Here is a 17,159-nt window from a genome sequence, read left to right on the forward strand (position 1 = left end):
CTAAAAATTCTTTGGCTGCTTTAGGTTTGGGAACACCTTTTGCCATTGTTTGATTTTATTGGTTTTGCTATGTAAATATAGCAGTACTCTACTTCCGCAATAAAATTTTAAAAATTTCCAGCGGAAAATTCTTCGTCGTCAAAGGGTTAATAACAAATGCTATTATTAATTGTATTTTATTGAAAATATTGCTACTTTGACCCGGAACTCTGGTTTAAACCGAAATAGTACAATATAAGGGGCATCCTAATGTACATATGTATGTTTGTACGTTCATACTTTACTTCACTTTTAGTGAATTTGTCTGCTAGGGTATCTGCCGCCTGTCTGCTAGTATTTACAAGAAATGATTATTCGCAAAAGAAATAAAATAAAAGTGAGGAACACGGCGTCTTACTGCGATTGCAAGGAACGAAATTGATGCGGTCACAGATAACTATATACAAACATATAATACTTGTAGCAACCACACAAATAAAAGCAAAACAAAGTCATTAATGCCACCAAAATGAAAGCAAATTATCTCATCCCTTTTTTTAATTTTTTGTTTTCGTATTTAGTTTTTGATTTTTTTTTTTTTTAATCGAGAACCTTATCAATCAGGCAAATAACAAGCAAATTATGAATAAACAAAACTGTATTGAATTGTATGAATGGAAGTATGATTGAATCCTGGAAAGACATACACTTTACTATATTTCTAAACAAACAATTATTATGCAATTCAAATACATTTTATGAAGGTGACCTTCATAAAATGTGTAATTTTCATTAAAAAAAATATAAAAATTTTATTGCATTTGAGGACGAGTGTAAACAATTTTTTTTATTATTTTCAATAACCTAGCCATAATTGGTCAAATTTTATATTTAAAAAAATAGTCTTTATAAAAAATATATGTAAAAAATTTAAAATAAAAAAACACTGTAAGTTAAATTTTAACTTTTGAAAGGACTGAACAAAACTCCGAAACAACCACACTTAATTTTAGGTCGTAGAATCCAATGGTATAAAATTTTAAAATGAAAATTTGTTTTACATTTCTTAGTCGTGAGGTCTGAGATATGTACGTTAGACCCCTTTCACACTAGGCAATTTCGTTGCGCAAGTCTCTTGTGTTTGTAGATGCTGTTTTGTTGTTGGGCAAGAGACTTGCGCAACTAAATTGCCTAGTGTGAAAGAGGTCTTAGCCTGCATTTACACATGCAAGTAAATTTTTGAAAGTTGAGAATCAAAAAGTTCAAAAAAATACATTGAAATGTCTGCAAGTTGCTTGAGTGTTTACACATGCAAGTTATAGTTCTTTATTTAAATGTTAGGAGAATAAATATAAGAAAAATATAGCGAATTAGATGAATATTCCTTTATAATATTTGCATTTGTTATTTTTGAGTCCATTTACAACTTGTAGTCAAATTTTATTATTTTATTTTGTTACAAAAATTTTAAAATACAAACATTTCTGGGACAAATGTTTGTGTTAACAATTTTGTTTTTAAAAATTTATGAAATTGGTATTTTTACGAAAACGACACACCTTAATGGCCATTTGTTTCACAGAAATACATAAAATAATTTTAAAATAAAATTATTATTTCACCACAATATCTAAAAAAAATTCTAAAACTATATTTGTCTTTACTTGCAAGATAGTATCGAAAATCACTGTCAAAGTAAATTCACTTCACAATGAGCAGCAAGTAGGGATGCCAAACGGGACTGGGTTTTACAAATCCCGGGATTCGGGATTTTAGAAATGTAAATCCCAGGATCCCGGGATTTTTCGGGATTTCGGGATTTTTCGGGATTTCGGGATTTTAGTTAAACGTCAAAACATCAAATTCAACAATAAAAACTATTGATTTCATTAATATATTTAAGTAAAAATATAACAAATCAAAAACTAATGCATTTAATTAAAATAAATGGTCCATGATTTCCCCTAGCTCCACACAATTGTCCCCCGGAGTATTGTTTGAGCAGTCATAAATATCTTGATTATGCGGCAATCCTTATAAAATTTTGCACAAAATAAGTTGTAAGTACTCTGAAATAATACTGTAGAGTACTGCGGAAATCGGACTATATTTTCCCCTAGTCCCCTTCAGAAAATAACTTGAACATAAATTTCGTCAATGCAAGGGAGACATGCTGCTCCCTGATTCAAATGAAAAAATCTGGCTGCGTTTGGATTTGAAGCGAGATTAGTATTATACATATGCTGAAATATAGCTTTCTAAGTATTTTGGGTGCTTCAAAAATCTTCCTAAAATATCAAAAATCTCATAATATTTCGGGATTTGTTAATCCCGAAAAATCCCGGGATTCTTTTTCACAAATCCCGGGATTCGGGATTGGCATCCCTAGCAGCAAGTGACTGCATGTGTGATTGCTTTAATGAAAAGGTGTAAACACATTGATTTTTTCGAACTGTCCCAAACTAATGATTCTATCCATCATTGACCCTACATAAATTACAAATAGACTGTCTAATTGTTGGTGCGAAGTAGTCATCGCATTGAATTAAAATAACGGTTACATCGAGTCAGTTACCTTACTAGCTACCTGACTGATTACTTGATTAGCTACATTACTATAGTTATTTTCACATGTATGCAGGTTAAGCGGATGCTAATTGACCTCAAATAGTTAGTTACAAAGGTATATCTTAGACAGTCCAATAACCGATTGCTTGTAGACAAACCTTACTATACAACATATTACTTATGGTGGGTAAATAACTACATTCTACATTGACTTCACGCTAGATTACCTGGGATGTTTAAAATTGCCAATATGTTCTTTAAATAAAACCTCTTCAAAATTATTATATAAAATAATTAGTAACAATCAGCTTTGAGTGAGAGACTTTGAAATACGATATTGTATGTCTAAAATACTAAAATCATTTTTGCACCGAATCATTACTTGCGAAAAATGGATCCATTGCAATAACCCGAAGCATAAGAGGTCGTATGTGAAACCCGGCCAATCTGCCGAATCGACACCAAAGCTAAATATCCATGGCACTAAGTTAACACGTCCGGAATATGATTCCAAACGTGAAACCTTTATATTCCATCATGACAACGCTAGGTCACATTATGCAATTAACATTTTACAAATATCAAAGATTTCTCGTTGTCAAGAATGTTTACGAACGACAGATATGAGTTTATCCAAATCTGCCTTGAAATTTTTATTGTCTTATTTTGAGATGCTCTTAGAAGTACTCGTTTTAATTTTCGGTAACAGCATATGCATAATTAGAACCCCACCGCCATGCGCAAATCGATCCTCTCTATAAATTTTATAGTCACCAAATTGAAATTTGTGTATGGTTTCAAAAATGTCTCTTTCAAAAGGAGAATATCGATTTTCCTTTTATGCAATACGTATTCCAGCTGGGCAGCTCAGTTGTTAAGCTTGGGCATTCCAGTGCATAACATGAACATTGTTTAAACGAGTTGAATATTTTGCATGTTGACATCTCTGCAAAGTGTCGACAGCATCAAAAAAATATTTCCTAAAGTCCTCGTTAAATTTAGAAACATTAGTTCTTCTGCTAGTCACCCTTGATCTAGATGTTACTCGTTGCCGGATCTCTAAATTTTCTTGCCGACTGAGGCACTTTGGGTCATCAGCTCTATGCTTAATATTCCTTGTTTTTTTTATACGCAGTTATATATAATCATAAATAAATACTTATAAATAATATTACCTTTGTTAAGTGAACAGACTGCATAATCATCGTTTCCAGAGCTGGCTGAACACACTACGACACGATCTAAATGTTTACTCCCTGTGCACACGTGGCAGACTTGGTGCATTGTGTGGGACCTTTGTTGTCCTGTAAAGGTTTTCTCCAACACCCAGCAATATTACAAAAATATTTTAATTTCATGATCTCTCTCTTTGATACATGCTGACGGTCAAATTTGATCAGATAAAGCGAGTCATCTACACTAAATCTTTTTGTTTCTAATTCTGAAATGGGCAGAATCCACAATTCGAGGAGGATTATTTTTAAAGCAATTGCTTCTTCTTCATATAGTATTTTAAATCTGTTGGAACTAGTGCTGTGTCTATCAGAAGTGTTAGGCACCTTGAATTTAGGGTTATTGCCCCATTAAACGAAATGAAATAGTTTTTTTACACTTTATATTATAAAAATTTATTAAACTTTTACTAGCGAAATTAACACCATGTTTATATTTTGAGGCAGAAATGCCAGATGACCTCTTCAAAATATTATAATCCAGATAATCGAAAATATAACTCGAAAGTTTAAACAAAATCGGATAATAAACATTTTAGGTCAAAGGTCAAATTAGGAAATACTTTGTTTTTAAATGGAAACTGCGAAATATTATAAGGGACGAAAAATGTCCATAAAAAAATGAATTTTTTGGATTTTTACTCTTCTGAAATCGATAATTTTTGGTAAACATGTTTTCCATGGACATACAATATTCAGAAACACGAAAGGAAAGCAATTTTAAAATGAAAATCACTCAAAAATTATTTAAAAACTGAGTGATTTTCATACAAACATTTTAAAATTATTTTCCATTCGTGTTTCTGAATCAGTCTCTTAAAGTTCTCCAGTATTTCAAAGTCCGCTTTAGGTTGGTTTTTATATACAGGTTCGAAGTTCATATTTTGTTAATAGATGAGTGCAAAAACCTAAATAATAACTTTACAATTGTTATCCAGATTTTATTTATTATAGAAATCCGTTTCTTATCAAAATCGTCCTTGAACAAATGATATTTCAAAAAAGCCATCATCCAGTTTCCAGAGATTTCACTTAAATATATTTCAGAATGAGACCCCATGGTTCTAGAGATAATTGAAATTTAGGTATATGGGGGATTTCATGTCAAGTGAACCAACTTTTTAAATCGATGTCTTCCGATCGGTATGAAATTTGCACCAATGTTAGTTCAATTGGTCAAAAAGTCAGAAATTGTATGTCTTGAGTTACAAAATTTTTAAAAAAAGTTTTTTTTTTCGGAAAAAAATATAAAAAATTTTTAATTTTTTTTTTCGAAAGATTGAAGAAAAAGCTATAATAAGTTACATGGATGAGAAAAAACACCTGCTTGGACAAAATGTCAAGTGTTGACCCCCTCTAATTCAGAGAGTTCTAGACCGAAAAATCCCTATCGGAAGACATCGATTTCAACACTTGACATGAAATCCCCCATATATTTGAAAAAATGTACATACTATTTACATTTTTGTGTATATTATTATAAATAATTGTCCTATTTTTATAATTTTGGTCTTATAAAAATCCTTGAAGATTTTTTATTTAACAGATATTTTTATCAGAAAGAGGATAATTATTATTATTCTTAGGGTCCTTTGAAGAAAGATTTCCCGAAATTTATGTTCTTAATTTTTGTATTTTGGTTTTGTAAAAATTAGTTTTTAATATTGGAAAAACATGTCAAAAAATGAGATTCTAAGGATAAGATAAAGGTTTATTTTTCCAGCCACATTTTCCAATTCTGGTTTAGTACATTATTTTAGTTCAAATATTATCGGGTCCATTATACGTATTCGAAATAGTATTTTCACTCATCAAGACTTTGTAAAACATTACACTTTTCTTTTAAAGTTAGTGTTTTATGTTTGTGTTTATTGTTTAACCCTCCGTTAGTCGCAATCATTTTCAATCGAGACTAGTCGCAATTTATCAAATTTATATCAATAAAAGAAAGGCACGTTTGAAAATACTTTTTTATTTCGAAGACATAAAAACAATATTAAATTCATTTAAAAGAATAATGCAAATAAAATTGCAGTATAAATATATTTTTATCAAAAAATAGCTTAATACTTAGGGTGTTTAAAAAAATTTACAATAAAAAAAATATTGCCTGTATCAACTATATGCAGATATATTTATTCAAAAACATAAATACATAATATTATAAAGAATCCATATTTAAATTTTAATATTTCTCTGTTGCAAAAGACATGTGTAGAACCAACAAAACGTTCGCGGTAAAAACGGTGAAACAACGGCTTTTAAGTTTTGTTCTAAAATTGTCCGAAATGTAGAAACGTCCGAATTATTGGAGTGACCGGACTGGTGCATGTCCGTATTATCGAAGTTGTGCTGTATATAAATTTGTATACATTCTTATAAACATAATTCTGTATAGATTTCGATTCCGTTACAACTAAATTTGAAATTTAATATTTAATAACAAATTTGTTGTAGTTTTTTAATTTTTTCTCGAAGCTGATGCGGCATGGATTAATCCGATTTAACTCTGAAAACTACAAAAAAATGCTTATTAAATAAAATTGTACGTATTTTTAATTTTTCGATTTTTATATAAAATTAGTCGAAAACTAGGATCATCTGGTAACTTGGTTTGAATCGAGAGAGAGAAATGTTTTTACTAAATGTGTATAGGTATGTATTTTGTATAAGTATCTTGTATTTGTAATGTATCTCACAGATACACTTTCATTGTAAATATTATAAGAGAGCAACAGCTGCTTCGGATACAAGAGAGTGCGAGAGGATACACAAACAGCCATTAACAAATTTATTTGCATTTACTGAATTTAGTTGGTGTTTAAAACTAGTCCGCACAACACGTTGGCGTATAAGTGATAAAGCAAAATAAAATTTAAAAAAATATCATAGAATTTATTTATTTTTTATATTTTTATAAAAAATCTGCTGACACACAACTAAACGGTATCAACGTGTATGTGTGTGTGTGTGTCTGTATATATATAATATTATATTATCAACAACAACCAGAAAGAAAAACAACCAAAAAAGTCTGAAGAATATGTAATACAAAACGTGAAAATTTAATATTTCTTTTATTTTTAATTTTTTTAAAAAAAAAAAAAAATGTTGAATTGTTATAATTCAAAAGAATAAGTGAAAATAAATGAAGTAAATTTGAAAATACATACATACATATGTACATATCATTTGATTTGATATAATTTGAATCGAAACGAGTAAATGAATTGGAAATACTAATTGTTTTAATATTGCCCATGTGTATGCATATACCTAGTACCTATGTATGTAATAAAGTTTTATTGAAATTATTGATTATTGAAAAAATTAATATGTACCTACATAAAAAAGAAGTGCAAAACGAAAATAGAAAAAAGATAATTTTTGTGAAATATGTAATTTCCTGGCTGATTTGTTAATATATTTTTTTTGATTTCGAAGAACAATTTTAAATAGACAAAAACCATTACGATTTATTTTACATAGAACTGAAAGAAAAATCCACACATTTCAACATACATACGTACATACTAACATAGATACACACATACATATGTACATACTACATACATACATATGTATATTCTGCACGTAATCGGCTGTATATGTGAATGTTTTTGTATCTTTACTTGTGTGTAGGAATTCTCAAACTCAACTACAAAAACAACGACGGACACAATCCGAGCAGAAAAAGAATCATCATATTGGACACAATTTCGCTCTTTATTGTGCTCCTCGCTCCTCAACTGTATTGGATTTGTATTGTGCTGAGCTATGCAGTGCAGTGCTGTATGGTGGCCTGTCCGAGTCGGTGTATGCTGAATTCAAAAAGTTTGCCTGACTTGACTGGTTGTGCTTACTAGAGGGGCTCTCTATTAATTTTTATAAAGAGAGATTGTGAATTTGTACTTGTTCGCTTCTTATCGCCGTCATTTGTATTAGGTGCCGTAACGCGACAAGCCCCTCACCATCCTTCTTCCCCCACGAACACTTCAGTCGGTGTGCTCCGCTCTTACGAATATTTGAGACAAAAAAAACCTAAATCAACTCAGCCGCTGTCACATCGTTATTTGTTGGTTGGTGACATTTTTTTTATTTTTATAAAACTAAAACAAAAAAAGACCACAGTAAAAACTTCATGTAACAATAAAAATAACAACAAAAACAGAGAAATATACAAATCGATTGATACTCACTCTCTCCTTATAGAAAACAACAACAAGAAACATCATCTTTACTGTAATCAGAGAGCAACAAAATAACAGTACATATGTAGATATAAAGAAAAACAATAATAATCAATCAATCAAGTCGCATCGGAATTTAAGCAAAACAACAATCGTGTGGTTGTTTGTCAAGGAATTAAAAGAAGAAGAAGAAGAAGAAAATAAACAAATTGCCATTTTACTCAGATATTTATAATGATGGAAAATTAGAGGTGGCACTAAATTGGGTTCTATCATTCTATTATTTCCACTTATGTATTTTGGCCAAGTGCAATACTTTCGAATACCAAGTTATAATTAACATTGAATATAACTACGAGGGTGTTAAAAGAGAAATACTGAAAGAGAGAGAGAGCTAGAGCGAGAAACAATAATTACACGATTTATAAAATAAAACCGGTGTAATTCGCCTATTACACATTTGGCGAGTTGAAATATTAAATTGTACCAAAAGAACAACAACAAAATCAACAACAGAGTGATTGATATGTTCTTAAAGATTCAAAACACGTAACATTTTAATATTTGTTTGTTGCCTGAATATTGTTGTACTTAAGAATTTATAAATACCTAACTACTTGGCAATAAATAGTTGTTCGTTTCTCTACTCAATTTAAACTCGACAGCAACAATAAACCACAATTCAATATTAAATTTGTGAAATTACAAAACGAAAATAAAACCAAATAAAAGAAATGAAATGAAAAAAAACAACAATTTCAAAACGTGGTTAGACTAAAAAAATAACAACTAAAGAACCAAATCATACCTACATATTTGCCATTATTTGTTGTTTTATTTCTTTTATTTTTTATTTTTTTTTTGCCCAGTTGTTTTTTATGTTGTTGCCTTTTCTACGTGTTCGTGTTCATATTCGTGTATGTGTAGGGTGCGATTGTGTGTGTTTTATGATAGTATGAGTAAATGTCAAAAGCATACAGACCGACAGACAGACATTAATAAATAAATGAATAAATAAATAAATATAAATAACAAACAGTGTGTGTGGTGTGCGCGTATTTTATGATTTGTTTTTCGCATAAACCTCCTCTATAAACAAAATCTATTCTATTCTAAACAAGCAATAATCTAATGATCTATTTTTAAATACTTAGTAGATACAAAATAAAATAAAACAACATAAACCAAAAAAATAAACAAAAAATAATAATAAATAACGAAAAATTTCAAAAAAACAACAGCAAGATAAATCAAATTTTGAACGTCGTTGAAAATAATTTGAATATAATTTCAATAGCAACGCAAACATATCAATTATACTACAATAAATAAATAAATAGAAATAATTACAAAGCATCATACATAATCAACAGTTCTCTAAGAACGTCTTAAATAATTCCTCTATTTTGATTTAAGTAAAACAAATTAATAATCATAATCATTAGTTATAAATTATTAAATAAATCAAAGCGAAATCTAACGTATCAATTAAATAAAACAACAACAACAACAACCAAAAAAACAAAAATTATAATACTTCCTTAATTCAATTGAAACTAAATCAATTAATTTGGATAAGCAACAGCAAGCACAGGCGATCAATAAAAAGCTGCATTATAAATAAATCATGTAAGTTAATACAGCATTTTACATGAATTTCTATATAGAACATAAGTAGGTATGTAGCATATTTGAGGAGCCGCAGAACAAAAGGTACTTTTTTGCTCATTTAAAATGTTTGGGAAAATGAGTTTTATTTATTTCGCCCCTTTAAAAAACAGCATGAACCTGAAAATGCTAACAAGTTTCTTACTGATCATTAGATACATCTAACTGCCATAAATCACCACAAAAAATGTTAAGGATATTTGATATAAAACCACTTTTATATCGGAAAAATAACATTTTGTTAAAAAATAATGTAAAAAAATACGTATTTTATGCGTTTTGTTTAAACGATAATATTTTTAATGAATGTTTTTAATGCTGATCTATTATACAAACAAATTACACATTGAAATTAAATATATTTGGTCAATTCACAAGGTCTCCTATGATGTCATATCGCCATAATGTCCTAATATATTACGACTCGGCGGCTAGACTTAACCGACTCTTAGGCGTTAGGCGCAGGTCTCTGCTGGTTGGCTGATAACACAATAATCATAGCATACAGAGTAGTATTATTTTAGTAAATTTTTTGCTTGAAAGGCAATAATAACATTTCTAAACCATTGTGAAATATTAGGACATTATGACAATACGACATGATAGGAGACCTTGTGAATTGACCAATTATTTTTCTCATTTTATACTAGTGTTGTATGTTTTGTTAAGCACCAATTTTTTTAGAACCCATTTTCTTAAGCTACGTATACACGGTTGTCACATTGTCAGGAACATGCTCAGAAAATGGTTAACACAACCATGAGAACTTATGTTGAAACATATGGGTGTTAACCATTTATTGAACATTTTCTGACAATATTGTAAGAATATGACAACCGTGTATACGTAGCTTTAGTAAAAAATATAAAAATACCAAAAAAAACAATTTGTCAAAAAATGCGAAAAAGTACCTTTTGTTCTGCGGCTCCACATTTGTATTTATGTATGAATATTCATATTCCGATATGGGCATTCGCGGGTCCCCAACAACATTCCAGTGTATCCGTGAAGAGGTAAACAAAAATATATTTTAACTAATAATTTTCAAAATGATTCTGTGTTTATATTGGCCTTTTATTCTATTCTTTTCTGAAAAAATGTTTAGTTTCGAAAATATGCTAAATATTTCACCCTCAATTTTATGAAAGGGTTAGAAAGCAGCACTTTTTAAAGAGCTGTTTTTGAAGTTCGTTTGTGTGTGAATGTGTTAAAATGAAAGCAAAAAGTATAGTTTTAGAATATTTAGAAGCTAAATAAAAGAAAATTGCATAAATGGCAATGATTTGTGCTCTATTGCGTCCTATGAGTAACCTTTAATAGATGGAAAAAAATATGTTGGCAACATTTTGTGTCAGAAAAGAAAACGTCATATGCTTATTTCTTTTAGCGCCATATTTATTAAAAAAAACACATTTTTGTTCTTCCTGAAAAGTTTGCATTATTACTAACGATCGCATTTTTCATAACAATCCACTTGTAGAATGTTTTTAGGAAAATTTTCAAAAAATAAAGATAGCCATCTGTATCTCATATAAACATAATATGTTGCTCTCTTGTTATGTTAAAGCTGTTAAATACACACTTTTATAAGCTCCTGGCTCAAAAGAGTATCGTAAAATGAGATCGTGTGAAGGCACTTTTAACAGCCAGACAGTGTACCCCTAACACTAGACCTTTGTAATTAATCACTCTGTATGAAGAGCGTTTATGTTAGCCCCCTCCAGAATAAACTTTGGTTTATTCTCTGATGTTTCCCAAAATATGTCGGGTTTACTGGGCAGGTAACAATTAAATGGAGATCAATTCCAATAAATATGTTTATTATAATTTCTAAAGAAACTTGAAAATTTCGATGTGATGTTTTTTATTTAATTATTCACTTTTTCTACAATTGAACCCGTCATTTTGTAAAGAGCACAAATATTTTTTTTTTTTCGAATATCACAATTTTTGATACAATTTTTTATACCTATCGAAAATTTCAGTCGGTTCGAAAACGTCACGAGTCCTCCACTTATTGGCTTTTTACATATAATTCATAAATAAGATGTGATAAGTTAATTATGTTAACCAGTTAATAGGATATACACACAGTTACTAAACTATACGTACGATCGACTTTTTGGGCCTTTTCATTCATTCACTCACTCACTCACTCATTCACTGCTTCATCATTCATGAGTGAGTGAATGAATGAATGAGTCAGGCCTTGTATTTTTAAATATATAGATTTTTTAAAAAAGGCACAAAAAGTAAATCGTACGTATATTTTAGTAACTGTGTGTACCTCTTTTAAATGAATATTTTTTTAATTTTGCTAAATGTAACTCTTTTTTTTCTTGATCATTTACGTGGAAAGTCAAATAAAAAGTGAATAAACGTCAGGTTTCATTTTCAAATAAAACGGTATTGAATATCACCAACAATGATAGCTGACAATGTATTTCAATAATATCTTCATGATTAAACAACGACATTGTCTGAAAATTTGGATTAAAAAAATATCTATACGACAACTATTTTTATAAAAAAAAAAATTTTTAAATTACTTACGTTTTTTATCTATCAACTTCTAAACATATTTTTGTTCTTCCTGAAAAGTGACTCGTCGTCCTTCTTTTCGAAATGACTGATTTATATCGATTTATTGTAAAAATGTATTAATTGCAATTTTTGAAGCTAGTTCTTACCAAATGTGTAAAAATACAATAATAATAAAAATGGTTGAGAGAAATTTTAAATAACTGAGCTCCTTTTTTGTCAATTTTGAACGAAACTGAATTGCTAAGTTTCATATTTTTTTCATACAGTTTTGTATCACTGTTTTATTTTTCACGACCAGGCAGTTTAAGATGTTGCCAAACTAGTTTTAACGTCTGATTTTGGAGTTTATTTGTCAATTTTAATTTCTAAATTGAAACTTAAGTAAATTAAAACAGGATTTTTTTATTTTCCTATTTGCAATATAACAAAGTAAAATTTAAATCTGTTCATATTTTTACAATTGCGTGCTCTACAAAGTGTTGCAAAGTCAGCATTGAATAATCCTTAATATTTTTTAATATTCTTTAGTACTCGTACAATGGGAAAAAGAAATTGGTACTTTGAAAATTTTCATAGGAATCGGTAATAACATAAATATTGTACAACCAATTTTAATCAATTACATCTTGTTAAAAAGGGAATTATTAATTAACGACCCACTTTGTATGGTCCCACAGATGCAAGTTTATTACTTATCATTCCAGTTTCGAGATATGATGCCCATTGTCTTATACAATTTTGGCACTTTTTTCTAAATTAAAATTTTTTATTAAAAGTGGTTTTCACATTTAAGTTTTTAATAATGAAGTTAATACGGTATTCGATACCTACGACAGTCCACTTTCTATTTCTGTCTTATATAAATTAGAGTCTAGGGCCTAGACTCTTTTCATTATCATCCTATTTACTTTTCTATTTAACGATCATTGATTGTTAATTTTTAGTTTATTTTATTTGTGCCTAACAAAACGTACAACACTAGTATAAAACAAAAAAAAAATATTTAATTTCAATGTGTAATTTGTTAATATATTAGATCAGGATTAAAAACACTAATTTAAAATATTATCGTTAAAAAAATATACATACTTTTTAATTTTGTTTTTAACAAAGCGTACTTTTTTTCTTGATTTTTTAACAAAAGGTTCTTTTTCCGATATTAAAATGGTTTAATATCAAACATCCTAAACATTTAATGCGGTGAATTATAGCAGTTAGATGTATCTATTGATAAGAATGAAACTTGTTACCATTGCCAGGTTCATGCAGTTTTTTAAGGGGGGCGAAATAAATAAAACTCAATTTCCCAAAAATTTGAAATGGGCGAAAAAGTACCTTTTGTTCTGCGGCTCCTCATATGACTTTAAACATACATATTTCGAATGAGTATAAAATATTTAAAATGTCTAATCTTGACATTTTTAAATTGCAAAAAATAGTCAAAATATTTTTATTTAAAAAGGATAAGTTATGAGAAATAACACATGTTTGGCCAAAATGTCAAATTTTTACCCCCTCTAACTCAAAAAGTTCTTGACCGATCCTGTTGAAACTACTGTTATAAACTACTATCCAATAGGACTAACCTTAGTGTAAATTTGATCGGAAGAGATCGGTTTCAAAAATTTGTTCACTTCACATGAAATCCCCTACATAGGTACAGTAGACCGTACCGCAGAAAAATAATCCCCGTACACCCATAACATAAAGTATTTCTGCAAGGCATTTACGAAAAAAAAAATTGATTTTTTTTGGCGAAAGTAGGGGTCGCCTTTTTAAATTTTTCGTTATATCTTTATCATTTTCAGTCGAATCTTAATGTATGATATATCAATGTTTTTGTCTCGAGAAGACCAATGTTTTTCTCCTAGGTTAGCAAAAGTTTAATGATTTCTTGCGAGCTTTAATTTTCTGACATTACGGTGATACATTAGGTTGGTAGGAACAGAGATCTGATCAGAGATCAGAGATGAATACTAGAACGGGATACTTAACGGGACAGACGAGTTAATGATGAATGATATGATCTATTCACATTACTATCATACATCAAGCATTTAGTAATTTTAGTGTCATTTGAAATATAAAGTTGTGATTTTTCCATTTTCACATAATTCAGCAATTTTTTCTTTCAGTGTACTGATAATTTTTTTTATCTTAAACGAAAGTTTGCTATTCCAGCAAAGTATCCCAAAATTAAAAATAATTGTTTTAAACTACGGCGTCTAATTCGAATTCAGTTGCAAAAATCAAAGTCGCAAATATCAGCAATGGATAAATGAGAGCCGCCCTAATGTCCGTTTGAGGTAGCCGAATGTATCACCCAATGAATAGAAGTAATAAGATATAAATATCTTTAAATTGGAAAAACGTTTGTTTCTTATTTGATATACAATTGCTTAATATAACATTATAATTTATTAATACATATTTTTGTAAAATTTTATTAAGGACGTTAAATGATATTTTTAAAATTTGTGAATCTTAGGGCGATTATTACAACTTGCCTTTATAGTTAAAGTTAACTTTAAGGGTACCTTTTTCTATTGCTTAAAGTTACCTTTTACTATAAAGGCAAGTTGTAATAATGGCCCTTAATATTTTTTCAAAGTTAAAGTATAATTGTCAAATTGTACCAAATGAGTCATTGGTGGGTGTACCATTGTACTTTTCCGAATCGAATTGTACCAAAAAGAGTACCAACTTTGACATCCCTGATGTAGTATTTACATAAATCCGAACCAGCTTATTACAATTCTAGGACGATCATAAAAAATAATAGTAATAAAAGAACACAATCTAATTAGACCCGTTTATGCAGAGTACTTAGTGAGCGAAAAAGATTCAAGTAAATTTTCAATCATGGGAGATTCAGCTAAACGAAAGAAAGACAAATACAAACAAATCAAAACAAAACAAGAGATCGAGAGAGACTTAATGAGAAAAATACAAAAAGAGATCAGGAGAATAATATTCGACTTTTTTCAAAGAAAAATAATGAATTTATGCACTAGTACATATATTGGTTGGTTGGTTGGTATTAGTGCATATTTATAAGTACAACTTTCAGACATGGACGTGCGTATTGTATCTGTGTGTCATTATCAATGTCTGATTGTCTGTCTTAATGGTATTGGTTTTGTCTCTTGTATCTGTGTGTTTGCTAAATATTTAGTTGATGTTCGTGTTCAATATGTACATACCTATGAATGTATTTGTGAGTATATTTCTGTCTGCTTCTGGCGCCATGCATGACGCCGCTGTCGTCGTTACTATTATTTTTTTATTACGTCAGTGGCGCCCACTGGCGCCAGTTGTTTAAGCTGCTGCTACCTTCAACTAATTTAATAATTTGTTGCTACTTCGTTCACTTAACAGGGAGTAACATTTAATAGTAACTAAATAACTGGTTGACTGGCTGGCTGGCTAGAAAACTCACTGACTAACTCACCTAACAGTTGACTAGACAGACAGACGAGTAGAATGATTGTATTTATGTGTTTGTATTTAATATTTTTTTTTTTTCATATTTAGCCTGACTAACAACAGCACGCAAACACAAAAAATATGGAAGTATGTACCTATGAATAAAGGAAACTTTGTTTCCAGTGCCTGTTAGACGCCGCTAATGTGGTCGTGTTTAGTCTACTCTAACGACATTTTTAGCTTGATGGTTGGTGCCACAAACAAGGTGTGATAAGGAACACAAATTTCAAAATAATTAGATTTTTCAATAAATTACTATCTTATGAGAATGAATATTGTAAATGTTACCAACTATTCTAAAGTATAAAACAAATAAAGTGAAAGACAGGCAAACAGAAGACCGACCAACCGACCGACCAACCGACCGATCGACATACATACTACATGCCACAATGCTAGCTACCAAAAAAAAATCTATGTATATTCAATCACAAATGGTAGTTGCCATTTAAGGAAAGGACGGTACTCACTCGTAACTATTTCTTCAGTTGGTTGATTTGTTAACAAAATAAATAAATACATACATATGTATGTACAATATACATGCATGAATGTTCAAAACCCATAATCATAGCTGCCAGATTTGACGATATATCGTCATTTTGACGATTTTTGGTTTCATAAATACCAAAGTATCGATTTGACGATTTCCTTCTCGAAATTGAGAAATATGGAACTATTTTATGAAATAGTTAAAGAATTTTCTCATTTTGTTGGTGAACATGAAAATGAATATTTAGATTTTGAATTCGGTGAATTAAAATTTCTAGATTTTAAATCAATTTTTGGAAAACAATTACTAAAATAAAATTGCAAAATTCTAATGGAGCTTTTTTCTGTTTTGACAAAATTTAATCAAAATATATTGACATTGACCTAATCAATTGAAACCGCCAAACTTTAATTTCATGAATTTTTACTTTCCAAATGGATCGCATACTGTATAATCGCGGACTACATTTTAATGAAATTTTCTTTAAAAATTATATGTCAGAGATGATCAGACATTCAACTCTAATGAAACCTTATATTATAAATATATTGAGTCTCACTTTTTTATTTTAGTGATCACTTATTTATAAACATCAATTTTATGAAGTGTTTTTTTTGACATATGTACATATGGGCAATTCCATATCATCGTACGTGACATTTGTACGCCTATACAGTGGAATAGATTTTGCAAAAATAAGAGTATCTGAAAAATAATTTGGTCTTTATGTTCCATTCAGAGGGTACTATATTTTAAAATAATAAAAAGTTCTTTCGAAATATTGTTGTCCAAAATATTGAGCGAAATAAGGGTATATCGTACGTGACAATAAACGGAACTCATTTTGAGGTACATGTAGAAATATGCGAAAATATTCGAATCGTGAGAGGCGTTATGTTTTCTTTTAATTTAAATTATTTTGGTCTTTAAAATATTGTAATAGTAATATGATCTAAATACTTTCACATAGTAACATTTTATTATTTTCTTCTATTCAAA

The 17,159-nt window shown here is 29.4% G+C and overlaps 1 protein-coding gene across 2 annotated transcripts in view; it reads left to right on the top strand.

Annotated features, from left to right (window-relative positions):
* The first annotated feature begins 6,604 nt into the window (after positions 1 to 6,604).
* The window catches only part of Dad (Daughters against dpp), a 68,401-nt gene continuing 57,846 nt past the window's right edge, over positions 6,605 to 17,159 (top strand). The window contains exons 1-2 of one of the 2 annotated variants that reach the window (XM_065515023.1): positions 6,605 to 6,824; positions 9,124 to 9,598. The gene's annotated coding sequence lies outside the window, so the exon portion shown is untranslated. The remainder of the gene's footprint in view (positions 6,825 to 9,123; positions 9,599 to 17,159) is intronic. The other variant, XM_065515025.1, reaches the window with a different exon arrangement.

Source organism: Calliphora vicina, chromosome 1 (assembly GCF_958450345.1).
Source record: "Calliphora vicina chromosome 1, idCalVici1.1, whole genome shotgun sequence".
Classification (NCBI taxonomy): domain Eukaryota; kingdom Metazoa; phylum Arthropoda; class Insecta; order Diptera; family Calliphoridae; genus Calliphora; species Calliphora vicina.